The sequence below is a fragment of the Thermobia domestica genome, chromosome 15 (genome assembly GCF_964235325.1).
Source record: "Thermobia domestica chromosome 15, izTheDome1.hap1.1, whole genome shotgun sequence".
Classification (NCBI taxonomy): Eukaryota; Metazoa; Arthropoda; class Insecta; order Zygentoma; family Lepismatidae; genus Thermobia; species Thermobia domestica.
Window position 1 is genome coordinate 164,451,634 of NC_137468.1, and position 27,484 is coordinate 164,479,117.

The 27,484-nt window shown below is 36.3% G+C and overlaps 1 protein-coding gene across 3 annotated transcripts in view; it reads left to right on the forward strand.

The window, feature by feature from the left end:
- Positions 1-27,484, forward strand: part of Ptpmeg (protein tyrosine phosphatase Meg) — a 530,463-nt gene that overhangs the window by 243,922 nt on the left and 259,057 nt on the right. For all 3 annotated transcript variants that reach the window (XM_081740356.1, XM_081740357.1, XM_081740358.1), the window contains exon 3: positions 777-869. The gene's annotated coding sequence lies outside the window, so the exon portion shown is untranslated. The remainder of the gene's footprint in view (positions 1-776; positions 870-27,484) is intronic.

Here is a 27,484-nt window from a genome sequence, read left to right on the forward strand (position 1 = left end):
CAAACCAAAGTCCTTCACGGGGTATACACATAGCACTGGTATTTATTTTTTCAGTTGATGTGTTTTGATCAGATACCGTATCAATATAATATATAACTTATCTCTAACATAGTACTAGAAAATTAAAATTCTCCCAATTTTATATTGGTCTTAATAGAAGAAAATACATGGTACTTTAAATAACAGTAAAATAGTGATGAGCGATTTCTATATGCCCCGGGACTCGAACTCCAATACAGGAATGTAAGTTATACCATTATCCGAGGTTCGGTACGCCACTCACGCCTGCAAATTATTCGTTGATAATTACTGGTGACTCTTAATAACAAATTACGAACAATCTATAAAAAGGAAGAAAAAAGGGGGTAAAACAGTATATAAACTGAAATAACTGTGTATTTCTTAATTGTATAATCTGTACCTTTCGTGATTTACAAATATAGTGTGTCATACAAAATTCATTTAAACTTTACTTTTTCGGTCTTATTTTGAATTATTGTTCAAACTAAAAAGATCACAAGGTGACACTTCAAGGAGGAATTGTGGTACACGGATCATCGACTGAGAAACATTGTAGGGCATTAACGAGAGACGTTTTTGTCGAAAGAAACTGTACTGAAACTCATTCATTTGATCCGAATTTATTGTCAACAGTACAAGTAGGGGTATGTATGCACATTTTTGGAATTTGTTCGTGTATTTATTTTGTAATTATAGTACGTATTTATTATTATTATTATTATTATTATTATTATTATTATTATTATTATTTGTAGGTTGGACTTTTCCGCCGAGAGGATGGGTGAGAGAGGAGCTTGGGATTCGCCACCAGACATCTCTACCAGATTGCCAGAGTGACGCCAAGAAAAGTAAGTGGTAGATGTCCTTAAGGCTACAGACTACTAAATATTTTTGAAAAAGTAATATTTTTTCTTTTGCCCGTTTTTCGTAAATGGAAAGAGGTAATAAAATGTAATTTACCACAGTAATAGATAATGTTATTCTACACCCGAAAATACGAATCGGAAGAATTTTCAGTGTTTCCATCCATAGAAATTACAGTGTGACCAGAATTTGAATTACTCAAAAATCTAGGTTAAGGCAGCGACTAGAAAAATGAACTCAACGGTAGAGATGCAAAAAAGCCGGCTTTTTTGAATCGATGGTTTTTTGCACATAAAAAGCCGGCTTTTTTGGGAAAAAAACGAGAATTTTGGAAATTTTGGCTTTTTTCATTTTCATGATTTTTCTGTTTAAATAGCTTTCTTATAGTATACTCTAAAGTTAAGTAAGATTCCATGACCTGAATGCCATATTTCGCTCTGGAATTCACCATTATGATGGATGGAGCACATGGTTTATGAATTAAAGTAAAAATTATTTGAGAGCAATTTTAGAAGCTATTTAACTTGATTTTAACTTCTGAATTATCGACATTTTTTCTTCTCTAGATCATTTCTTTTTAGTCATCTGTGTTTCACTTCTTAGAGCTTAGTACTCTAGCTTCTAGCACATAATTAAACTTATGTTTCTTAATATATCCGTCAGAGCGAACGTTTTTCAATATATTCGTAAAGGCATACTTCCACATTTCCGTTATACTGTAGCTGTGCAATGATTTAACAATAACCTTCCTGACACAAGCTTGAATACCATTTGATAGAAATAATCAGTATCGGATTTATAAAAATATTTGGGAGGGGTTTTTCTGAATAATGTTTGGTTTTTCTAAAAATTCTTAATTTTTTATTTGAGGACAGCTTGAAGTTTATGAGTAAAGGCAAAACTAATATTTAGTTTGTTTTAGAAATTCCTAATTTCGGGGTAGAGGCTTCAATCCGAAAGATATCCCTACCCCAACCCTCTTCGTAAATACATCACTGCTGGTAATTAGTAATAACAAAGATTTAAAAACGATTAGAAAGGAAGTCAGCCAGGACTCACAATACACGCACTATCTCTACATTCACAGATGGAATTAACCCGTAAGTGCTCGCGTGGGGGTCTCCTGGACTCCCAGCAAGTTTCCTTAGTGGTTTTCTTGAAAATGAAGTTGGTTATACTGCTGCCACTTACAGTACCTTCCTAAAATAGAACAAGCGTTCTATCAAGGCCCGAAAAGAAAGGTTATAAGGAATGTCTCTAGCAATTCTCACGACAATATTTTTATTAACAGCTAAAAAAACAACAAAAAATATGGGGGTCTGTGGCACCCCCACGCGAGTACTTACGTTGCAAAAAATGGCGCGACTACTTACGGGTTAAGAAAAATTTTTGTCAAAATGGTCCAATGCGGGGTTGAATCCCAGACTTCACGATAGAAGCGCGAAAGCTAACCACTCACTCATGTTTGTTGTGCAGTTGTGTTTATCCAGGTTTGGGTACAAAACCTCTCGGCCCAAAATCTCGCCGGGCCGAAACCTCGCGGGCCAAAACCTCGCTTATCCAAAACCCGCGGGCGAAAATCTCTCCGGCCAAAACCTCGCGTCCCAAAATCTCGTCATACCCAAAATCTCGCCTGGCCAAAACCTCGCGGCCCTGATCTCGGGACACAGAATCTCGCCTGGTCTCAACTACGCAGGACGTAATTTCGCCTGGAGGAAATGTCGTCAGTATAAAACGTTGTCACGACGATTTCTTCGATGTTGAATGCTCTATTGCTGTTTGTATATATTTTGCAATAACACATAATTGCATTTTAAATAATGAGAAGAAAAATTCTAACGCGTGCTTTGAAAATCTATCCTATATAAAAGTGAAAATGACTATTTTTTGACATCATATCTCTTGAGCCACTCGACCGATCTCGATGAAATTTTTCAACATAAATGAGGTTTGTGCCTGGGATGTATTTTAGAATTTCATTTTGACGGCACAACAAAGAGAAGGGGAATATATTTAAATATAAATAAAACTTAATAACTCTTGAACCACGAGACCAATCTCGATCTAATTTGCCACACACATTAAGTTAGACCCTGGGATGGTTTTTATCATTTTACTTTGACGGGAAGAGGGAGAGGAAGATGGAGACATATAGAAATACATAAAAATGAAAGTGGCTGCGTTTGTGACTTAATAACTCTTGAACCACTCGATTGGTCTCGATCAAATTTGCAACATAATGGGGTTTGAACCTGGGCTGGTTTTTACTTCACTTTGACGCTGACCTTAGGAAATTCTAACAAAATCTAATATTTATGAAAGTATGAAATAATATCTGAATTTTTACATCCCTCGATTATGTTTTGTAGGTTAAAGGAGACGTAGATGATCAGGATGAAGGAAATGATGGAACGAAGAAAGTAGGAAGAAACGGGAATAACCAAACAAAGCCCACGCTCACGATATTTTGTATCTTCTTCTTCTTTTTTATTATTATTAAAATTAGTAGTAGTATTAATAATAATAATAATAATAATAATAATAATAATAATATAGAATTGCATATTAACAAACTGATTGGGTAAATTTTAAGGAAAGGTTTCATTCCACAAGGTTTTGGCCAAGCGAGATTTTGGTCCGCGAGGTTTTGAGCAGGTGAGATTTTGGGTGGCGAGTTTTTGGCCCGGCGAGATTTTGGATCGTGAGATTTTGGGCGGCGAGGTTTCGGCCGCGAGATTTTGTCCGTATCCCCCTTATCCAATTCAATCCACTTTCTACTCTGTATTCCTATTTCTGCTAGATCCATTTTAATATTGTCCTCCCATCTAGGCCTAGGTTTTCCTAATGGGCGTTTCCCGATTGGATTTCCAGTTAAAACTTTGAAAGCGTTCCTAATTTCTTCAATTCTGGCTACACGACCTGCCCACCTGAGCCTCCTAGACTTGATGACTCTAACGATGTTTGGTAAACCGTATAAATTATGTATTTGTTCCTTATGAAGTTTCCGCCATTCCCCATTCCCGTTCTTCTTGGGTCCAAATATTCGTCCCAGAATTTTATTCTCAAATAATTTCAGTCTGCGTTCTTCCCTCAGTGTAAGCGACCATGTTTCACAACCATAAAGCATAACAGGCATGATTATCATTTTATATATTTTAAGCTTTAAATTCCTTGACAGAATTCGCGACGAAAAAATATTTGGAACTGAATAATAACATTGAATTTCCTGATTTCAGTCGACATTTAATTTCTTTGTGGGTATGATTTTGGTCTGGTAATACTGATCCAAGATATTTGAAAGTATCCACTGTGTCGAAAGTATTAACTGATATTTTAACGCATTCATAATTTGCCGTATTACCATCCTTGTAAACTTCCTTGTATTTAGATTTCTCTGCATTTACTCATGTCCCTGCAAGCGTTTAATAAGGCCTCTGCATTTCTTTCGATTGTTCTTCTATCAGATTTGCATCAGCAACATACACCATAACCTGGTGAATACCAGTCAACTCTAGGCCCTGGTTCCTATCTTTTATTTTTCTTATAGCGCACTCCGGAACAAAGCTGAATGATAACTGAGATAACGCATATCCTTGTTTCAGGCCAATCTCGACGTGGAAGCTCGCATTTTTCAACTCGGACTTTATTCTGGGATTCATTTAAACACTTAATAAATCTAGCTTTTTCGGTATTCCAAATTCTGTAAGAATGTTGTACAATGTTTCCCTCCTAATCAAGTTGTAAGCCTTTCTAAAATCAATAAACAGTTGATGTACTGGGTAATATATTCCCATTTCTTTTCGAGTATTTGTCGAATGGTAAATCTGGTCAATTTCGACTAAATCCACACTGACAATCTCCAATAATTTCATCTGTGTATGGGGTCAATCTTATTAATAGAATGTTAAGAGAAATGCCTCGATAATTATTACAATCAATTTTGTCATCTTTCTTGTGAATTGGAACAGTGATTGATTCTTCCACTCTTTTTAAATGTATTCCATAGTTTTTCCTTTTTGTAAAAAAAAGAAAAAAGATAAGAAAGAAAGAAAAAAAGAAAAAAGTTTCGAATATGTCGAATTTTCTTGTTAAAAATTCAGAAACCTTCAGGACTGGATAAACCGTTATGGTGGTTATATATTCTACAGCCTAGGAAACCATACGCTCAGATGAACTGTCTATTACGCATATGATCCATGAACATAAAGTTCTATACCTTCCCGATTCTGAACAAGCTTAAGGAACAGTCAGTGCATTACAGAATTTGGAGCTTTATCAATTTTGCAGATCCGAAGCACCTGATATGTGGTAACAGATTATTACGTATGTGATCAATCAGTGAAAAATTTGTTCGAAATATTCATACAATGTATATGAAAGTTAAAACTTAACTGAAAATTTTCAAGAATATACAGAACCACCCGAAACGAAGCTCTTGATGTGCAGATTTCTCTCATGTTTTTCTTTATTTTGCTTCAAAAAGAGGGTATGTGATATTTTGAAGTAAAAATACTATATAAAATTTTGGTAGTTATTTGTGTATCATTTTTTAAAGTACTTATTGTATATAAGAGATTAAAATATTATTACATATATTGGTTAATCCTTTGGAATTCATAATGTAAATATGTTAAGAATTAAAAAAAAAAATCTTTTTGTAATTCATGGTTTATTTTCGAGGTTTCATATTATTATTTGCATCAACCACTAATTAAACCAGTTTTTTGTTGTAGAGAAGCGAAACAAAGTCTGCTTTATCAGTTTAAAGCAAAATTTTCAAAAAAGCCCAAAATTTCCCAAGCAAAAAAGCGAAGCAGAAAAAACCGAGTTTTTTTTTCAAAAAAGCCGGTTTTTTTCCGAGCCCTTGCATCTCTACTCAACGGTAATTGATGACGTATCATGCTGTCTATGTTCCTTGTTTACTACTTTTTAAATAATATTACTATTTATTTTATAAACCTTACATAAATTATTACAAAATAAATAAGTCATTACAAAATAAATAGAAACATTATTTCAAAAGTAGTAAACAAGGAACATAGACAGCATGATAAGTCATCAATTACCGTTGAGTTCATTTTTCTAGTCGCTGCCTTTACCTAGATTTTTGAGTAATTCAAATTCTGGTCACACTGTAATTTCTATGGATGGAAACACTGAAAATTCTTCCGCTTCATATTTTCGGGTGTAGAATAACATTATCTATTATTGTGGTAAGTTACATTTTATTACGTCTTTCCACTTACGAAAAACGGGCAAAAGAAAAATTACTAGTTTTTCAAAAATATTTAGTAGTCTGCCCCCTTAACGCACCTCACTTTTTTTTAATGATAATGCAATATACTAGATGCTAAAAATTCAAATAGGTCCGTCCGACCGTTACAACTTTGGTTAGGCTAAAATAAACCAAATGAAATTTCCTTGAATTTCACTTTATTTCGTTTCTCAGTATTTACTGTAAGCTTTTTTTTTCTTTTTATGTTGAACCTTTAAAAAGGGACGATTTTTCTTACCTCTTAAAACACTCACCGACAAAAGCATGATAATGTAGTAAAATGTGTAACATAAGGTTACAGACAAGTTCGAATTGAGTTGAACGTCTCTTTCCAGCAGCGAGGCTATATGAGACATGGACCTACTGATTAACATGGAATCCAAACCACATGAGCTCCCACCGGGAATCTAACCCAGTTCTCCCACGCCAAAGGCGCGTAGGTTAACCGCTTAGGCACGGAAGAGTTCAAGGTTACAGAAAAGGATCACAGGCGGGAAAGAGGAGCCGAAATTAATAGACGTGGTTCTGTAATTCACTTATCTTGTAGTTGAAATAGTATGGTGGGAAACAACTTACATTGTGAGGATTGATTTTTCGTGATGGCCTATGCACCAGCCATTTCCACTAGGTTCAATTCCCGATTGTCGTTCGGAATCCACGTCAATAACGTTTCCTGTCCTTCGTAACCGGTGTTGCGTACGGATGTAAAAAGAAAAAGTCAAACGGGAAAGGGGAAACATCAGAATCTGGAAAACATGAAGTTGTGAAAAAAATAGGCAGGGTAAAAAAAAAATGGAAAAATAGGGGGAAATTTAGAATGGGAAAAGAGTTAGATTGCTAAAGTGTAAATGTATAAAAATAATGTTCAGTTGTAACGAATAAGAGCTCATCCGTGGCTAAGCGGTCAGCGTACGCGCCTTTAGCACGGGAGACCCGGTTTCGATTCCCGGCGGGAGCTCATGTGGTTCGGATTCCACTTTAATCAGTAGGCCCACGTCTCATATAGCCTCACTGCTGAACGGGACGTTAAACTCAAAATCAATTCAACTCAACTCATTGTAACGAATGAACATATACCTGTGTAGTGTGAATGTCGGTTGCGTAAGAATGGCCACCGCCAGAGCCGTGCCGCGGTTGAACCGGACGCCCCCTAATGCAGACAGTTACGTCAGGAAAGTGAAATTGTGAAGTTTGAAAGCAACTTTATAATGGAGCTTCTGTTATAATGGAGCTTCGTCATGTGCTAAGTTCGCCCAGTTATTCGGTTTTTAAAATGAAGACGACGTTAAATTGATTGAAATGCATCGTCAGTTGACGGAAGTGTGTGTAAGCGAATCGTGCATGGACGTCAAAAACGTCTGCAAGCCGTATATATGGAGTTAGCAGCTAGTCGTACTGAAATATGAGGAAGAAAGAAAAGACCAGGAGACCATCAATTTCCGATAAGATAGTCGCAAATGACTAGCACCTATTTCCTAAGTTAAATGAAAATTTGGCCAGATAAACGCGCTTCAATAACGACAACGGGGTGAAAGATAAAGGCCAATGCTTCCTCAAGCACGTGGCGATGAACTGGTGTGACATAGACATTCAAAAACTACCACCGCGTGTACAAAAATGCATCAACCGAAATGACGCTTATGTAGGATAATAGATGAATGTAAAAATTCTTAAATGATGTAAACATCGTTCAAAGTAAAAGTTTCTTTGTATTTCTTTTAAAAAAGAAAATATTTTACTTTTTGGATTACCCTCGTATTTTAGTTAGCGAAACATTTCGCATGTAATCAAGAAATCTCACGAAACTGATCATGACACTGTGTTACAGTTATTACTAATATCATTGGAATAAATAACGTATAATAATAATAATAATAATAATAATAATAATAATAATAATAATAATAATAATAATAATAATAATAATAATAATAATAAACTAAGTGAAACTACTATATAGACTAGGTGGGCTCCCTCGTGGCTAAGCGATTAGCGTACGCGCCTTTGGAGTTGGAGACCCAGGTTCGATTCCTATGTTAACCTGTAGGTCCACGTCTCGTATAGCCTCTTTGCTGAAAGGGACGATAAGCCCCAACTCAATCAATGATCATAGAACTGATTGTTAAATGATTTGAGCGACATCACTGGCTGCAAGCGGTGCCTCACATAGAGCTTAACACGTTTTAGAGCTACACCACAGTATGACGAAGTTGAAATTGGCACAAAACTGGTTATGCCGCTTATGCTAAATTTTTGTGGTTTTCACAGAAACTTGCTAAGAAAACAGAGAAATAGTAATATCTTTCAGATGATGATTATAATTTTCGGTTGAGAAGTTATTGGATCTAGTTTTTGCCTACTTTGCAAATCTCAAAAACAGTAAATAAAAAAAAAAAAAATTACAAAGATTCTCATGAAAATGAAACTTGTTTTTAGTGAGATTTCGTTTCTTTAAAAAGAAGTAGAAAAAACTAATTGAGTTTTGAGTGATTTTTTTTTATATATACTACTTCCGAACGATATAGCTCCTTCACATAGGATAGGCCATAAAGTTAAGCTTAAACTTCGTTGCAATTTATACATCAGATAAAAAACGATTGTGGTTTCTAAAAGGAAATGGAAGGAGGTAAATAAGAGGAATAAAAGCTTAAGATATCTTTATATCTCTTCTTTGCTGATGTAACTGTTTCCTTTCATTAGACTTCAGCAATTATGTGTAGCGTGGAGACATTCTGGTGGAGCGAAGTTTTTTATTTTCTTTATCTTTCATATATATTAAAAAGTCTTGAATAACCAGTTCATTGAGCCCTATATAGGAAAGGTTTAAGTTTCCTTATTTTTATTTTGAAATTTTTCTTAATTATACGGAAAAAATGTGTCTCATTGACCTTAGCTCTAAGTGCATATTGCATATGAAATACAGCTAGTATGGATTAAGAGCTTCCATTTAACATGAGCCACAATCACTTTTCGTATACAGGGTGTTTCAAAACAACACCGACAGCGCTTAGGATGTGATTCTTGACACCAAGATAAGAAAAAAATTATAGACCAACCTTTGTCCAGAAATGCTTCCTTTTGCAGTTATAGGGTACTGAAAACATGAAAGAATGAACTCTAAAGGTCTATAGCTCCAATAATATGAGACTTACCATAGTCGGGTCAATACAGTATATCACTTAGGAACTAGTATGTGCCCTATCCAAATATCTATATTTCAGAATCCTGTGGTACTTACGCAACAATTTTTATAGAGGTAGTTGGTAAATACTTCAAATTATACGCATGTAGCCAAATTCCCTTTATAAAAATTGTTGCATGAGTAACTCAGGATTCTAAAACATGTATTTTTGGATAGCGCACGTATTAGTTCCTAAGTGAAGTCTTGACCTGACTACGGTAGGTTCCACAGTATCGGAGCTATGGACCTTTAAAGTTAATTTTTTCATGTTTTCCTATAACTTAGAAAGGAATCATTTGTGCACCCAGGTTGGTCAATACTTTTTGCCTTATCTTAGTGTCAGAAATCACCTCTGATGTTGTTGTGAAACACCCTGTATACGTGGGTCATTCCATATATAAGTTTCCTTAAGCTATTAAATATTTATTTTTTAAGATAGCCTACATTTGTAAACTATACATGTGTAGGTGGGTCCTTTCTCACCTCTCCACATAATCCCCATTGAGATTCACACATTTGTCCAATGTCACCGTTACATCAATTTGTCCAAACCCTTTGCAAAAAATCAGAGCTCTGTTTATTTAGCCTTATCCGTACATTCCGCTTTACTTCTTCATCGGTTTAGAAGCGTTCAGCTTGCAATGCAGACTTTTAACACTGGAAAAATATGGAAGCAACTCGGCGCTAAATTGAGGCTGTATGGAGAGTGGGGTAGCCGTTCGTACCATAATTCTTCAGTTTTGTGTCTTGTGTGCCTATTGAGGGGGGAAGGAGGCGTTATCGTCAAGAAGAGACCGGTTCGCTTATGTCGAATTGCGTTTCTCGGAAGAAAAGTTCAGGTTTGACGTAAGCGACCTGGTCTCCTGTCAACTTGTGATGAAAAAGTGAAGCGGAATGTAAGGAGAGTGCTAAATAGCCAGAGCTCTAATTTTTTGGGAAAGGTTTGGGTAAATCGGTGCAACGGTGTGACAAATGACTGAATCTTGATCGGAATTATGTGGGGAGAAGAGAAAAGATCTACCTAGACATGTATTTATAGTTTAGGGCCGGATCCAGGATTGTCTGAGGGAGTGCACCAATAAGTACCAAAATAACCAATCATACTGAAACTCCTCAAAGTGACTTGTCACAATATTCTTTACCCCTGACAACACTGAACGGAGGAAAGTATTTTAAGGGGGTAGACTACTAAATACTTTTCAAAAACTAGCAATTTTTCTTTTGTTCGTTTTTCGTAAGTGAAAAGAGATAATGAAATGTAACTTACCGCAATAATAGATAATGTTATTCTACACTCGAAAATACGAATCGAAAGAATTTTCAGTGTTGCCATCCATAGAAATGACGGTGTAACCAGAATTTGAATTACCCAAAAATCTAGGTGAAGGCAGTGGCTAGAAAAATAAACTGAACGGTAATTGATGACTTGTCATGTTGTCTAGGTTCCTTGTTAACTACTTTTTAAATAATATTTGTATTTATTTTGTAATAAGTTACATAAGTTGTCACAACATAAATAATTTATAACAAAATAAATACAAATATTATTTAAAAAGTAGTTAACAAGGAACAAAGACAGCATGATAAGCCATCAATTACCGTTGAGTTCATTTTTCTAGTCGCTGCCTTAATCTAGATTTTTGAGTAATTCAAATTCTGGTTACACCGTAATTTATATGGATGGGAACAATGAAAATTCTTCCGATTTCTATTTTCGAATGTAGAATAACATTATCTATTATTGTGGTAAGTTACGTTTCATTATCTCTTTTCACTTACGAAAAATGGGGAAAAGAAAAATTGTTAGCTTTTGAAAAATATTTAGTAGTCTTCCCCCTTAAAGAGGATCGCAAGTGGAATGCAAGAAAAAGTGTTCTTCTCTCCTTCTGACTTCTGTTTTCTTCCATACTTGACAAATGTTATGTTGTTTTACTTGGTTAATCCTTTCTCTTCAACCTTTAGAAAATTAACTTAAACAATTGCTCTGCAAAGTTCTTGACTTTGCAAACCTCTGCTTTCTTTTAAGCCCCAAACGGAAACATGATGGCAGAAAGTTTCAGAATGTGTTGCTATTTCCACTGCTAGCTTCTCATTTTAGATAGTGTATATTTACAACGAAGGAGGGTGGACGTGCACCTTTGTAGCCCCTCCTAAATCCGACCCTGTAACGCTGAAATTTCGTACCATGCAAATATAGTTTGATATACTCTGCGATAGCACCGTGTTAACAGTTTTGCCAACCTAACATAAAGTTGTATTTTTTTCAAATGAAACATCATCAGGTAATTACTTATTTCAAATCTACATAAAAACAAACACTTACAATTTGACACTTATTGTGCAGTGTTGCAAACTAAGGACGTTACAAACATCGAAAAACGACCAAATTTTGGAGAGTTTTACAATAGTAATTACGTAAGCAACCGGACGGATTGACTCATCTCTCAAGTATCTTATTGTTGAATACTACGGTCATCATATTATCAACAAGTAGAAACAAAGTTACAAGAAATTAGAAATGTCTCTTTTCGAAGTACTTTATTTCGAAAAAGGTGCTGAGAGAAGTACCACTTGTAATTACGTAAACGGTTTTCAATAGACACCAAGATCATAGAATACCGTTTTTCAGCAATTTGGTATCTCAAAATCACCCCGTAGATATTATAAAAATGGTTAAATTTGATATACCGGTACATATTGCTTACAATAGCGTATTTGTGGGACTTGTTCCACATTCTTGCTGGATTTACTTAGCTTCTATGACATTACAACAATACTTTTTTGGTAGGTGTAATTACAAGTTCTCGGAAACTTATAATTTTAAGCAATGTTGCAAACTTTATACATTTTTATTATATCTCCAGAACGGTTTCAGGAATTCACCATTTATCATATCGTTCATAAAGTCAGGCTGAAGTCCAAACGTTCCAACAATTCGTGACAAATCGATACATGCATTTTAGTTCATTCTCGAGACAAAATATTTGGAACCAATGTGGAACACACTTTCTTCATATGCAAACCGTCTGCCACCTTGATTCCTTACGACACCACAAAACAACTAACTGCTCACTCTGGGCATGATACACTTCGTGCAGAGGCTTAGAGACAACTAAGCCGGGTCTCGTCTCCCCTCCCACACATATACCAACGCTCCTGCCCATAAAGACCCCTCCACCCCTTCCCCTTGGCTAGAAAAATCAGTCCCGATACTTTTTGAACAGATCCTGTACATTCTTCTCAAGTTCGATTTCATGTGGTTGGGATCTTCGTTCGGCTGTACGGCTACGTCTCATAAATTGACATTATGCTGAACGAGTCATTAAACTTCAAATCAACCAGCTTTCGCATTGTACACTAAAAGAATCAAATAATTCAAATTCTGAGATGTTTACAGTAGAACCATAGGGAGTAAATATACCTTTAATTCACTGGAATTATTTTACACTTTTTGTTTCATATGATTTCCGTTCAGAAGGGTAGAAAGAGCCATAATGCCATTCGGTCTCTCGAGACTGTGTATAAACGTAAGCATTTCCAGAGGCGGCACTTGAGGGAAATATGTATACCTAGAGTTTAATCCAGTATACTCTCACCAGGTACTGGTCTCCGCATCATTTTTTTTTTTCTGTTAATGCGAAATCATATGGTTAGTGACACTTTCAGAGTTGTAATAACAGTAGATAATGATTTCAGTATGTTTATAAGTGTTCGGATTGCTTTTTCTCCTGAAATCTTGCGTTTCTTATCACAAATTGATGCTCCTACAATATTAGTTCTCAAGTCTTCAAACACACGAAGACGATCGCTCATTTAAACGGTGTGCAGGCTTAATTATATCCTAGTTAAGAAGTTTTAAAAATGTTCTGGTTTTCGGTTCAGAAAATCAATGATTTGTAGTATTTGCATGTGTTCATAAGTGAAACTGTCGCTATGTTTAGCTGTAGGCAGATGACGCATGTAATTAGCGCTGTTTTGTGGTTCTTAGTCGCAAGAAGATAGAGATAAAAAAAAAAATCTGGAATTTGCTTTTGTTTTAAATTGTTTTTACCCCTCGTTACACAGAGTTCCTTGCCTCTCCCCCATGTTACGCGCGATGGTCGTTAATGCCCCGTTAGGGCTTATTTTGTACATAAAGCTTTTACTTTTTTTTTGTGAGTGTTTGTATATCCTCCAAAGGGCTTTTTCCATTCCATGACACGAGGGCTTGGAACGAATTATTTATCATGGCAGGAGGGTTGAAAAAATCTACCAAAAAAAAGAATCTTTATTCGCGATGTGATAGCAACTAAAGAGACTTTTAGTTGTCATGGGGACGCTGGACAGTTTGTGTAACACCCGTGACACGCATGTCATGTTAACCTGCTTTTTATTTATTTATTTATTTATTTTTTAAAGTCGTGTATGCTGCGAATGAAAGGGAAATAATCATTTTTACATGTTGTTTGTAAGTAGTATATTCATCAGTGTTAGGAGAAAAATAACAATAGATAGAACCTTGCTCATTAATATTATATTTTTTTTTTTTTACTTACATAATACAGAAATAGATAATCTATTCCGCTGGAACAAAAACTGTTACCTGCATCTCATTGACAGACACACAGTTTTTCATAAGACATACGTATTTCTTGATTTTCCCGAAAGCAGGACCTAAGAATTTACTGTCAAGCATGCAGCGCATTTGGAATATTTAGGACGTATTAGCACAACAGCCCTTGTGGGCCTGAGCCTGCTTCAACGCCACCTGTTAGCGAGTGCCTGAACTACGTTCAGCCTAGCGATAAACAAGTGGGTAGTGCGCTGCGTCGCTCTTTCTCTAACCGGCGTATCAAGAGCTTTCTAGACCTAGCGATCGTCACATCTTTTATTCACGTGACTCCCCAGTTTACCTCACGACGCTCGGTGGACGCCAAAATTTGGAAAGCACTGGCCGGAAACCCGGGACTACGCGGACGTGAGACCAACGCTGTAACCACTAGACTATGCTTTCCCCTTGAATATTTAGACCTCCTAGAAAAATATGAAGTTGAGTCCCCTTATTAAAATTTGAAATACGGGCCCCCTTAGAATTCAAAACCTTGAGTTGATTTTGAGTTTAACGTCCCTTTCAGCAGCGAAGCTATATGAGACGGGACCTATTGACTAACGTGGAATCCGAACCACGTGAGCTCCCGCCGGGAATCGAAACCGGGCCTCCTACACGAAAGGCGCGTACGCTAATCGCTTAGCCAAACGAGCTCCAATTTAAAACTTTAATAAACATTTTTTATTATATCTAGGGGATCCTGTTGGCGTTTATTTTAGTAGGACCAAGATTGCATTTATGATTTGTCTTTGGAAAATATTGATCAGATGATGGGGCAGCAGGAGCAGCGCTTCAAATTATCTTCTTTTGGAAACGGTATGAGGGGGCACGGTGGCTCAGTGGTAGAGCACTTGTCTCAGGGGCGTGTGGTCCTGGTTCTATCCCCGACCAAGTAAGTTTATATTGGACAACCTCATGTGTTCGTAGGTTTTCTCGGGGATTCCCGTTTCGTACCATTTTCTCATTCCAGTAATTCTTCCAATACCATTCTCTTACCTTAATTATCGTCTCCCTTAGCCTAAATGGCATTAAACTGAAATATTTCATTTTGGAAGTGGTATCGTAATCCATTCCACACTTAACAAGGTAAATCGAGGAGACAATATTTGACAAAACTTAAAGCGTTGAGAATTACATATATTATTTCTAGGAGTTGTAATAGTAGCTATTTTACTGAAATGGGTGCAAATCACGTTTTCGGTTGACTTAAGATATTGGTATGTGTGTGAGTGTTGTTTTTGGGGTGATAAACCTATTCCAAGCTTTATTTACTCTTTCATATTCGTATCGTATTAAATGGAGAAATAAATGTTTTATCCTGAAGTGAGCCCTCCTTGTACGGTGGAGAGCTTAAATGAGAGGCCAGTTCCCCTCATGACTCCCCACAAGTTACGACTCTGCAAACATGCAATTTTATTCAACTTTATGAAACATATCCGTCGATATACTGTATGTCTTACCTTTGAACAATATTATTAGTTGGGGGGCACCGTTGTTCAGTTTCAGAGCACCCACCTCTGGTGCGTGAGGTTCCTGGTTCGACCCGCGGTCAGGTAAAATTATGGTGGACAACATTGTGTCTGTGCGCGTTTTTGGGATACTCCCGTTTCCTCCCATATTCTCATTCCACCAATTCTTCATCGTTCATTTCCTTTAATCATCTGCCTCCCGTAGTGTAAAGGGCAAAGGCGTGGGACGTTAAACTGAAATATTATCATTTTTTTGTCCACTCAAACCGAAAGTGCTGGACGTCAACCACTTTCAGTTTCAACGTTTATCGCTATAGAACAAAAACTTAAACAAATACCGACAAGCAGTTTTTTTTTTTTTTTTTTTTTTTTTTTTTGCAATCGATTCGCCATCTCTAAAGTACATATCATTACTACCCGTAGCACTCTACCAAAGTGGTTGAAATTTTGTAGTACTTCCGGTTTCAATAACAACTTCTTCTATAGGGCAAAATGGTAAAAGATATCGAGAAACAGTTTTTCGCAGTCGATTCAGCGTGCTGAGATTAGGTTTAATCTCCGTTGACCCTCTTTTCAATCCGGAAGTGATAAATAAACTCAACCGTTTTCAGTTTAAATGTTCATCGGCATAGAACAAAAACGGTAATAGAAAGTGACAGGCTGTTTTTTTTTTTTTTTTTTTTTTCAGTCGATCAATCTCTGAAGAGAACATATCACAACTTGCAATACTACCGAAGTCGAAAGTTGTAAAAATTCACTAATACTTCTGGTTTCAGTACTCATTTCCATGGAGCAAAAACTATAAGATATATTGATTTTTTTTTGGGGGGGGGGACAGATTCGGTATTGTAAGAATGAGTTTCGTTTCGAATTGTATCTGTCTGTTCAACCTGGAGGGGGTAAAAATCTACAAATTCCAGTTACAACACTACTGGTATAATGGATAAAACGGAAATAGATATATCAATAAGAACTTTTTAATATGGATTCAGTACCACAAGAATACCACCTCTGATTTTATTTCTTAATTGCAACCGAAAGTGATAAGACATCAGTTAGTACTTCAGGTTTTAATGTTAAGCTACATAGAGCAAAAACGGTTAGAGACAGTGAGTAAAGCCTTTTTGATAATATAGATTCTGCGTTCGAGAAACAGAATCTATCTTTTATCTTATTCCTCGATTGGAACCAGTAGTTGTTATAAATGTTCTATTTCAAGTTTAAGAAGTATTGATTTCATATACTTTGGAAGTTCATCGTAGTTTCAGACTGAAAGAATAAACTCAGTTGTTTTGTCTGAAAATCTGGAAGCTCTGCTGTCTTGATTGTTTTAATTGCATAGCCACACAAATAAATAAATAAATAAAAATAAAAATTCTGTGCACCATACCCCAATTTATTGATTCGATGTATTTTGTTACACAGAATCCAAATTTCGAAACATGAGGAAGATCGATCATGTCAATTTTTTATTATGGGCGAAAAACTTGAGCGATTTTGGATAGAAAGGATACACGTAACACAGCAAAACAAACAAACAAACAAACAAAAACTTCTGTACACCGGACCCCCATGGTATAGATTCGATATATTTTGTTACACAGAATCCAAATTTCAAAACCCCAAGACGATTGACCGTGTCAGTTTTGTTTTATGGCCGAAACATGTGTGTCCTTCTTACCCAAAAATCGCTCAGATTATTCTCCCATCAGTACTTGATACGGTCAATCATCCTGGGGTTTCGAAATTTGGATTCTGTGTAACAAAACGTATCGAATCCATACCATGGGAATCCGCTGTACAGAACTTTTGTTTGTTTGTTTTGCTTTCTTACGTGTATCCTTTCTATCCAAAATCGCTCAAGTTTTTCGCCCTAGCAAAAAAATTGACATGATCGATCTTCCTCATGTTTCGAAATTCGGATTCTGTGTAACAAAATACATCGAATCCATACCTTGGGATCCGGTGCGCCGAACTTTTATTTATTTATTTATTTATTTATTTGTTTATTTATTTGTGTATGTGTGTGTGTCTGTGTTATTATTCTTTAGAAAATTCACATAAAGGACGAGAAAACGTCAAGTGTAATTCAGATAGGGTCAAAATTAAGATATTGTTTACTCTTTCTCGATATTTATAATATAATGTTATTATAGTGTTATTTATGAAACAGAAAAGGTATCGACAGTTAGTAGCGCATTCTGCTTAGAATTCAATTCGTACTCCCGGTATTTATGCAATTCTAAAAGGATTTTAAAAAAACTTCAGATTGAAATGTAACTTTTTATTATTGATTTCGTATTCACGATTGGATATTCGAAAGACGCAGGAAGTAGAAAAAGGAAAACAGGACAAAAAAGAGAAAGATTTCGAGTAATGGGATGGGATGTTCACCCCTCATGGTTCTCGTCACATCACAGAAACTTTATTACACGTAAAAGTTTAGAGAAAAAGAGAGAGAAAAGCCCGCAGAGAATACGGGGAAACGAAGGGAAGAAAAACTAGAGGAATCAAGTAAACTGTCGGAGAAATGCTCTAAGTTGTAGGCTGTTCTTTTTTTTATTAACGGCAAAAAGAAAGTTTTTTTTTTTTTTTTTCATCGTCTGTGCAAGCGCATAAAACGACTTTGAATGGAAACAGGAATCTGAGTCTTGATTTTCAGAAAACGAGTGACGCTTGCTACTCTACACGCATAAACACACACAGCCGAGAAAAAATAAAGTTGGTGGGATTTGAGGTAGAAAGTGTTTTATATCAGCTTTACCTTTTTGGACTGCCTGTCAGAAAAGGAACAGAACAGAAAACATTTCTCTCTCTGAATGTCTTATTCAGCTGAACTAATGTCGATGTTTTATTCTGTTAATCTAAGAAGTTAAAGTTTTGAACAAAAACAAATGAAAGTAAAAAAGCTAAAGCAGGTTCAAAAACATCAAGTTTTTATTATCGTAAAATCAATAAATTAAACTTTTTCTATTTTAAATTTCTGTGACCCAAAGTATGTGGACACACCCATTTGAAATTGCAGTGCAAAGATTTAAAAAAAAATCTCTGTTTTTACGTCACACAATTATACATGCGGGGGGGGGGGAGCAGGAAGATTCCGTGTAGGAAAATTTGGTGTAAGAAAATTCGGTGTACGGAAAACAGTGTGGGGAATCCTAGGTGTAAAGATGGGTAATAGTAGAACGTAGGATCCATTTGAAACTTAACTTTGAGGATCAAGGAGCATATTAGTTTTAAGTTCAAACTTTGTGTAAAACTTCCTTTTACTGTCTACTAATCTTATAAGGAATTTTTTAAAAAACGTGATCGTGAAATAATTTGAATTCAAGATTTCGATGAATTTTAATATTTTGTGACCCTTAGTCCTATATGACGAGGAATTAGTTTTTCGATGTCCGTCCGTGTGATTTAGCGAAGCGACCATCTCTACAAATCGACATTTAACTTGAAACTTAAGTTTTTATGCTGCTTTAGAGGGTGTCTTCTAGAATTTTCTACTTCCAAAAATAAATGTTAGTTACTGCAGGAGTAGTTGAAATTTTGCAAATTTTTCGAAAATAGTTCTAACGATTTTATTTCTAGTTTATAAATAAATGTTTAAATCTGAATTCTTCAAAAACGACATAGTTTATTTATCTATGTTACTAAAAAGTGTAAAAATAAATGCCTCAACCAAAGTGTCCACGTCTGATTGGATGTCGCTATCTACGATCAGAGATCTGCCTAAAACAATGCTGTTGGGGTTTGGCATCGGAGTTTCGACGCTCACATTGGTGGCAACTAGGGGTAACAGTGAGGGGGAACGCGGGAGGACGCCGTCCTCCCACCTCGAAAAATAAGTACGGAGTCTCCCCAGTTCCTAAAAAAATACTACAGGCAAAGATAGGCAGGGGGAACAGCGTACATCATGGTGCTACCTATCCATTAGTATGGAGATTGCTGCATGTCCTACGAAGGAAGCAAGCGTTAGTGATTTTTCAATTGAACTGTTATATACAGGTCGCTCCCATAACAGTAAGAAGAAATACAAATGCATCACTTCGAGATTGCAGTCGCTTGCAACCATTTCTAAAAATGGGAACGTTGTTGAATATTTCAGATGAGTAGCCTACAATGTACGGTATCGTTTTGACAAATAATTCTGAGTCTCCATAGTGTATATTGTACGTGTTTTTAGGACGTACACCGGTAGTAATAACAGAGGTTGTTCAGTCTACATTTGGCCAATTTCGACTTACTTAAAATTTTAGAAGAATCCATGGCGCCAGGTCCGTAAGTGCTAGATGTGTTTTCCTTCGTTCCTAACAATAGCCCGACAGCGTAATTTCCACTGTAATAGGCTTCTCTGTCCCATTCCCTTCGCACAGCTTTTCAAAGTCCTTCCACAGTTGTCACACGTCATCTGTCATATGTCTCTGCACTTGAAGGAGCCACTAGAAGGCCCTCACTTCACTTCAGATGAAATACTTCGTGCAAACGTGACTGAACACGCAAGGACAGGATTTTTACCAGGAGGGAATCTTCAAACTCATTCTACGATACGACGAGTGCCTCAACCAATAAGAAGACTTTGTCGAAAAATAACCTAATGTATGTACTATCTGTTGGCTGGATTGGTTGTATGAAATAATATATACACGTTTCACTGCAGGCTTTGTAACCTTACTTTCTGATCACTCCTCGTAATTATAGTGGAAGTTTGCTTGTAGACGTGATGTCTGTAATGCCTAATACGTGATTGGTCTACTCTTTGCCTTTCTGACAGCGTCTACTTTCTTAGGTATACTTCCATTTAGGTAGCGGATGGTTTCCTAAAGAATAACAAACTATTCTTCTTTTAGAGCTGTAATGAGGGTAGATATCAAAGTGGTCCTTTGTAGTCTGGCTCGAATACGCGTTCCGAAACATATCATAAATGTTTAATTAGTTGGCTTGGTTGTATTGGCAAAAGTGAAATGAAATCTTGAAGTTTCACGTCCCACGGTTATGCTGGCTAGGCTAGAGGAGACGGTGATGATGAGAAATGATGAAATGGTGGAATGAACAAAGTGGGAGGAAACGGGAGAACTCCAAAAAAACGCACGCACATGATGTTTGTCCACCATAAAGGTCACTTGGCGCGAACTCGGATCGAACCAAAGACCGCATGCACTAGAGGTGAATGCATTAGTTGGATTAGAGTTTAACGTCCCTTTGAGCACCGAGACTATATGAGACGTGAAACTACAGTTTAACGTGGATAACCATCATAATAGGTATAAATTTTGTGGGTTCCCAGCGGAAATGGAACCCGGGATTCCGTGCACATATTTAATCGTGTTCAAACGAGGACTCTAAACAACCCAGTCCATTACCGGTCCTTTGTTATTTTAAAACCCTCTCTGAGACTGTGCAGTATGAACAGGTGCTTCATTATCTCGATAAATACAACGCTCATTCTTGAACTCATCTTGGATAACAGGCAGCATATAGGCAGTTAGAATTTTCTTTTTAGATTTTTCGAAATGTTGCCGAAATAAAATAATACCAAACAATAATAGAATATTAAAGATTCTCTGCATAGTTTTGTAGAAACTACTGAATACTTGTTAGTAAACTAACAAACGTTTTTGCAGTGATCTTCATTTTTGACTAGTTGGACGTTTAAAATCTATGACATCAGAATTGATTTGAGAATTTATTTTTGTGACAATGAGAAAGACGGGAAATCCGCCAATAGTCGGCCATGCGACACTTAAAAGTATTTTTAATTTAAGCATATCGTGGCTTCTCAGTAAACAAATTAAAAAAAGAATCTGAAACAGACAGTATATTCATTCTCTAAATTTCTGTACTGTTACCACGTGGTGCAAAAATAATTTTTCGCAAAGGCCTGCCACACGCTTGTGCAAAGTGCATTAAGAGAAATATTTCATTAGCATTAGTATTCTTAATTATTTAATTAAATAACGTTTTATCATTTCGTCTCGTAGTTTGTTTTGTAGAAGTTTCGTATCAATTCTCGTCTTGTCTCGTTTTGTAAATTTATGTACACTCATGTCCAAAATTATTGTCGCATATCTATAACTGTCTTCTTGTAAGAATATAATTTGATAATGATTTTGCAGGGTACTTTTAATACTGATACTGTGTGTATAATCGGGAAATGTGTATTTGTAGTAAATTTCATAGGAAAAGAATTATAAATACGAAAATTATAATGTGTAAAACAAAATGTTGCTTAATGGACAAAAAAAAAAAAATATTTTCGTTTTATTGTTCTTATTTACTGCTCTTTTGACATGAAATTTGCCACATACATGTCTTTGCCGATTGTACACATACGAACATTATGAGAAATATCGGGCTAAATCGTTATCAAATTATATTCCTACAACATATTTATAGACATGCGACAATAATTTTGGACATGAGTGTGCAAAATTTGTCCTGATTTTATTTTTCGGAATTTCATGTAGTATTTATCAGAATCCCTTCGAGTCACAAAAGGTTCGTAAACGTTCATATTTATAGACATGCGACAATAATTTTGGACATGAGTGTGCAAAATTTGTCCTGATTTTATTTTTCGGAATTTCATGTAGTATTTATCAGAATCCCTTCGAGTCACAAAAGGTTCATAAACGGTGTGATACAACCAGTGCCACATTTCCCATTAGGCCAAATAGGCCTGTGCCTAGAGCGCAAAATCTTCGAAGGACACAAAACTGAAATAGTAATTTAAATTTTTCTTCGTGTGAAAAAGTTAAAAAATCAAGAGCATATATCCTATTTCATGGACAATCCTTTTTTACTATTCTAATATGTTTAATGATAGCGCAAGAAATCCCGAAATAATTCAGAACATATTTCCCATTTGTTACTTTTTGTTACGTAGTTGTAGCTGTAGCATCTAGTGAGTGGTATTTAACTGTAATAAATTGTTAATTCATTAATTAAGCATAATTGAATTAAGTTTTACTTTTAAGTTAGGAACGAAAAGGTGATGGAACCAGGCCCGTATACACGGGAGTCTAGGAGGCCGGGCCTGCCCTAAATTTCTACTGACCCATCCAAAAATTTTCACAATAGGCTTTTCAAATGAACTATAATATGGTGATGAATTACCTAGGTATAATATATTGTATCGGTGCCCCCTACATTTTTGGGCTGGCTACCGGCCTGGATAACTAACTAACTCTATGGACTATGAAACCCGGAGGTTCAATGCCGTGTTCACAAAAGCTCTCCACTGACTTCTATCCTTAGCTAACTGCATCCAGTTTCTACTTTGTATTCCAATCTCTGCGAGATCCATCTTAATATTGTCCTCCCATCTGGGCCTAGGTCTTCCTAATGGTCGTTTTCCGATTGGTCTTCCAGTCAAGACTTTAAAAGCGTTTCTACTTTCTTCCATTCTAGTTACATGACCTGCCCATCTAAGCCTCCTAGACTTCACGACCCTAACAATGTTGAGTAAACCATATAAATTATGTAGTTCCTCGTTATGAAGTTTCCGCGATTCCCCATTCCCGTTCCTCTTGGGTCCAAATATTCGTCTCAGGATCTTGTTCTCAAATACTTTTAGTCTATGTTCTTCCCTCAGAGTAAGCGACCATGTTTCGCAACCATACAGAGCAACAGGCATGATTATCGTTTTGTATATTTTAAGCTTCAGATTCCTCGATAGAATTCGCGACAACAAGAGATTTTGAACCGAATAGTAACACGAATTTCCTGCTTTTAGTCGACATTTAATTTCTTCGTGAATATGATTTTTTTCTGTTAATATTGATCCTAGATATTTGAAACTATCCACTTTATCAAAAGTATTATTTAATATTTTAACGCATCCATAATTTGCTGTATTCCGGTCCCGACGCACTTCCATGTATTTAGTTTTCTCTGCATTTACTTCTAAACCCATGTCCCTGCAAGCGTTTAATAAGATCTCTGCATTTGTTTCTATTGTTCTCCTATCATCCCCTATTAAATTTACATCATCAGCATATGCACCGGCCTGGATGCAACATGTAATTATTGTGGGGCGCCAACAACAAAAGTGCCTAGGGGCGCCAAGCTCCTAAATGCGGCACTGGCTATAACAACATTTAAACTACATTTGTTGTTAGAGTATATTGTGTAATAGCTGACGTATGCTGTATGTTCGTATAACCAGTTGATAGTTTTTACATTATGAAACATGTAACACTAAAACAGTGATTGAAATCTAAGACTTAGGTAAACTAGTGTTGCCGACGATAATCGAGAAATTTCTCGTCTCGAAAACAAGTGGAGAATTAACATCTTTCTTGTATCGTCTCGAATTTGAAAATGCAGTTCTCGCTTCGTTCGTAGTAAAGCTAATTCTCCCTCATTACTTTTAACTTTTATAAGTTGCTTTTTTCCAATACATGAAAATTAATATAGCTCATTGAAAATTTTCTTTGTTAATAATATAGCAGAATAAAGAAGGGAGATGAAGGACGGTTAATGAATCTTTTATATGAAAATGAAAAGTTCTTCTCGAGTGAGTTAATAATTTAATCTAGCAGTTAAAAGTATTAAATATGTTTCCTTGAATTTTCATTTCTTCCAATTTTGCACTATAAAGACATTATAATTACTAATTTTACAAAATAAAGTTCAGCTTTAAACAGCTGGCCACTTGCAAGTTTACCATATGTAAATCAATAGTAGGCCTAAAAGTTAATTTCACTAAGTAGTGTTTTCTATACACTAAATAGTTAAACACATCAGTTTTAGTATTAGTGTATTATTTATTTTGAAAAAATAGAGAAGGGGTCATTGCTAAAGATATACCACATTGACTTGATCCCTCATCTTCCGTTGCAAGCGCTGCTATTGGTTGAAGGAATTGTAATCCCTTTCTCTCGCTTAGCAACAGCTGAACCCTTATTGTCTCAACGCGTGGGTGTGTGAGGGTGTGAGCTTTAGTTCGCATTTTTGCCACGGCTCAAGACATTTTGGCAGCACAATATGATTAGATTTCGTCCTTTTGGCATCACCGGTCATGTTTGCCCGTCATGTATGAGAGATGACGTCTCTTAGCGATCACATTGTCCGAGTAATTGGGGAGGAAGAAAGGATTGGGGAAGGAAGGAAGCGACCTGAGACCGTTATGTGAGGTACCATTCCGGCATTTACCTGGTGTGAATGAGGAAAGGCCGGGGGGAAAGCTCACTAACAAGTAAGTATGGCTGGCTTGAAAAAGCTGTTACACTTCTCCTATACGAGTATCCCCATCGGGAATCGAATCCGGGACCGCTCGTACCAGAGGCGAGAGTTTTAACGGCTACGCTACTCGAGGCCACTAAAGTATTATTTTATTATTAAGTCTTCTATTGGCTGAAAACTTGATAGTCGCCCCATGTATGAGTTGGAATCAATGTGAGTGTTGCCCACGAGGCAGTCTCATCTCGAGTTGGTGTCATCAAATTCCTTTCTCGTCTCGTATCTCATCCTGTCTCGTCTCGTTTTTTGAGCAAAAGTTACTTAATGTGCACGGATATTGTCTAGCTTCAATGTTCCAGCCTTCTCTGTTAATGTGAAGAGTGAAGAAAACTTGTTGCAGGAACTGTTAAAGTTGAAACTGGTTTCTTGTGGAACTCCAGATGTGATGCGAAAAAAACGCTGACAGGTGCATCGATACAGCACTGAATTTTATGTGTCTCCTTACAACTAGTTTGTTCTTGAAAGAAATTGCAAGGTATGTCACCTGATGAACATGAAAGAAAACAAGTCTTTCAGCGGTGCAGGTGAAGTTTTTCCTTTAGTGTGAATGGCATTGTGCCTTTCTTACCAGTAGTTAGGTTGAAGGAGCTCGCTGAATAGTATGATCATTCATTTTTCTTATTTATTTATTTATTTATTTATTTATTTAATATGTAAAATCAGTTACATATTTGACTATAAAATGTCATACAGTAAGAACACATAATCCGGAGTAAATATTTTTGCACATACGCCACTCTATAACGTTCTCACAAACTTTATAGCCATCCCGACATTTAACATAAGTATTGTACTAAGTAAAAGAGAGAAGGCAAATGTGGAAGAACAGAAGATATGTGATTCATCTGAATAACCTAATGTGACTATTTGAGCAAGATGATGTACTCATGCAGAACGTGAACTTTAACCCAGTTTATCGGTGTGCCTTTCTGATGTGTTCTTGACGTGCTAATTGGTGGATTGGGGATTGCGTAAGATCTAAATAATCTGTATCCATCCATGGGCAAAATACAAGTGTTGCTAGACCCTTTTCTCTTTATGATTGAAGGTGATGAACAACATGTTAAGTAAATGAGCGAGCCAAATTTTGATTTTGCGTGTTGTTTTGTTTCGTTGTTTTGCAAATTAATATATATATATATATATATATATATATATATATATATATATATATATATATATATATATATATATAGAAAGAAAGGGGGAAAAGGGTCTACTCAGGAGGATTCAGGGACGGATCCAAGACCGACTTCTGGGAGGGGGAGCGGTGGGTTGTCATACTGCTACTTAGAGCTACTTTTAAGAGCTTCAAACTCTGGAATTTGTTTTATTTATATATATAAAATAAGAAAGTTTCCTCTTCTGGGGGGGGGGCAATGGCCCCGATTGCTCCCCCTGGATCCGCCACTGGGAGGGTTTACTCTTTAAATGGTTTTGATTTTAAAACTTTTGGTTAGAATAAAATGAAAGTGCAAACATAGCGTATAGGCAAAATAGGATGGATAATTTTTGAAGTGAATAATCATGACAGAGTTGGTAAAATGGGACATGTGCAGGTAATAGAAGACCTAAGAAAAAATTAGTTACATATTGTCCATTATAATCCCACCACCTGGCAGTGCTGTAGGCCTAAAATTTAAAAATTTTCACATGGTATACGCTATTTTGTGAACATCTAGGATTGGCATATGACGATATCTAAAAGCACTTCATGCTATTTTCTTGATACTCCTTAGATATATCACTGTAGTATTAGTAACAAGTACACAGAAGGGATCAACCCACAGTGAGAACAAAAAATTGTGCCCGAAATACCAGACGGAATTAAAAAAAAGTCATGAGGAGCAGAGTATAGATACGAATACACAAAGTTTTCGTACTGATATTCACTTATTAAAACAACATGAACTTGGGCAGAGCTGATGTAATCGTTCCAAAATATCTTTCTCTCCTTACCCTCCTCTCTCTATTTCGTGTTCATAGGATAATCAAGAAAAAGTTACTTTTTCACGTGATCGATATACTGGAATAGCAACTAGGAATAGAATAGAAAAGTGATCTAGTCACAACTAGAGTCATGAACCGATTGAGTAAATAAATAAATAAATAAACTCGAAACAAAAGTACTGTACGCCTTGAGGCAGAGAATATAATTTAATGACTGATTAAGCGGAGGCTGTACGGCGTATACCATTACATCCCCTCGACCGCAGCCCTGCACCTGGGGCAGAATGATAACCCTTTCATTTTAAACAGTTGATCACTATATCGCAAGAACTGTCTCCCTACTCGCAGGCTAGGTCAGTCTCGAGCTCATTAAATAAGTGTGTGCCCCTCTAAGCCCGAGTCTAAGAGACCCATTGAGGCTAGTGAGTGGCATTGCCCATGATACGAAACTAGAATAGACGAATCAAGTTTTTCTCATCTCATGTCGTAATTTTTTGTAGAAATGTCGTCTCGTCTCGATTTTCCAAGAATTATTTCTCGTCTCCTCATGATTCCCGAAGAAACTTTTATCGCCTACGTTTTGTAAATGTATGTATAAAATTTATACTTTTTTTTTCTTTCTTAAATTTAAGCGTGAAGTTACTAGTCTTCCAAGGTCACGAGAGCTCCCAAAGGGCAGGGCCGGATTAAGGGAGGGGCTGTAGCCCCGGGCCTTCAGCTGGACGGGAGCCTCCACTCTGATCAAACTCTCAGCTGGTTATGTGAAGAAAAAAAAACGTACAAGATATAGTCATCATCATAAGACAAAATATACAAAAATATGAAACAATCCCGTAACATTCCTACTCTACTTTCACAGAAATGTATTAGGTGAAGTCAGCAAGGGCCACATTTTTTTT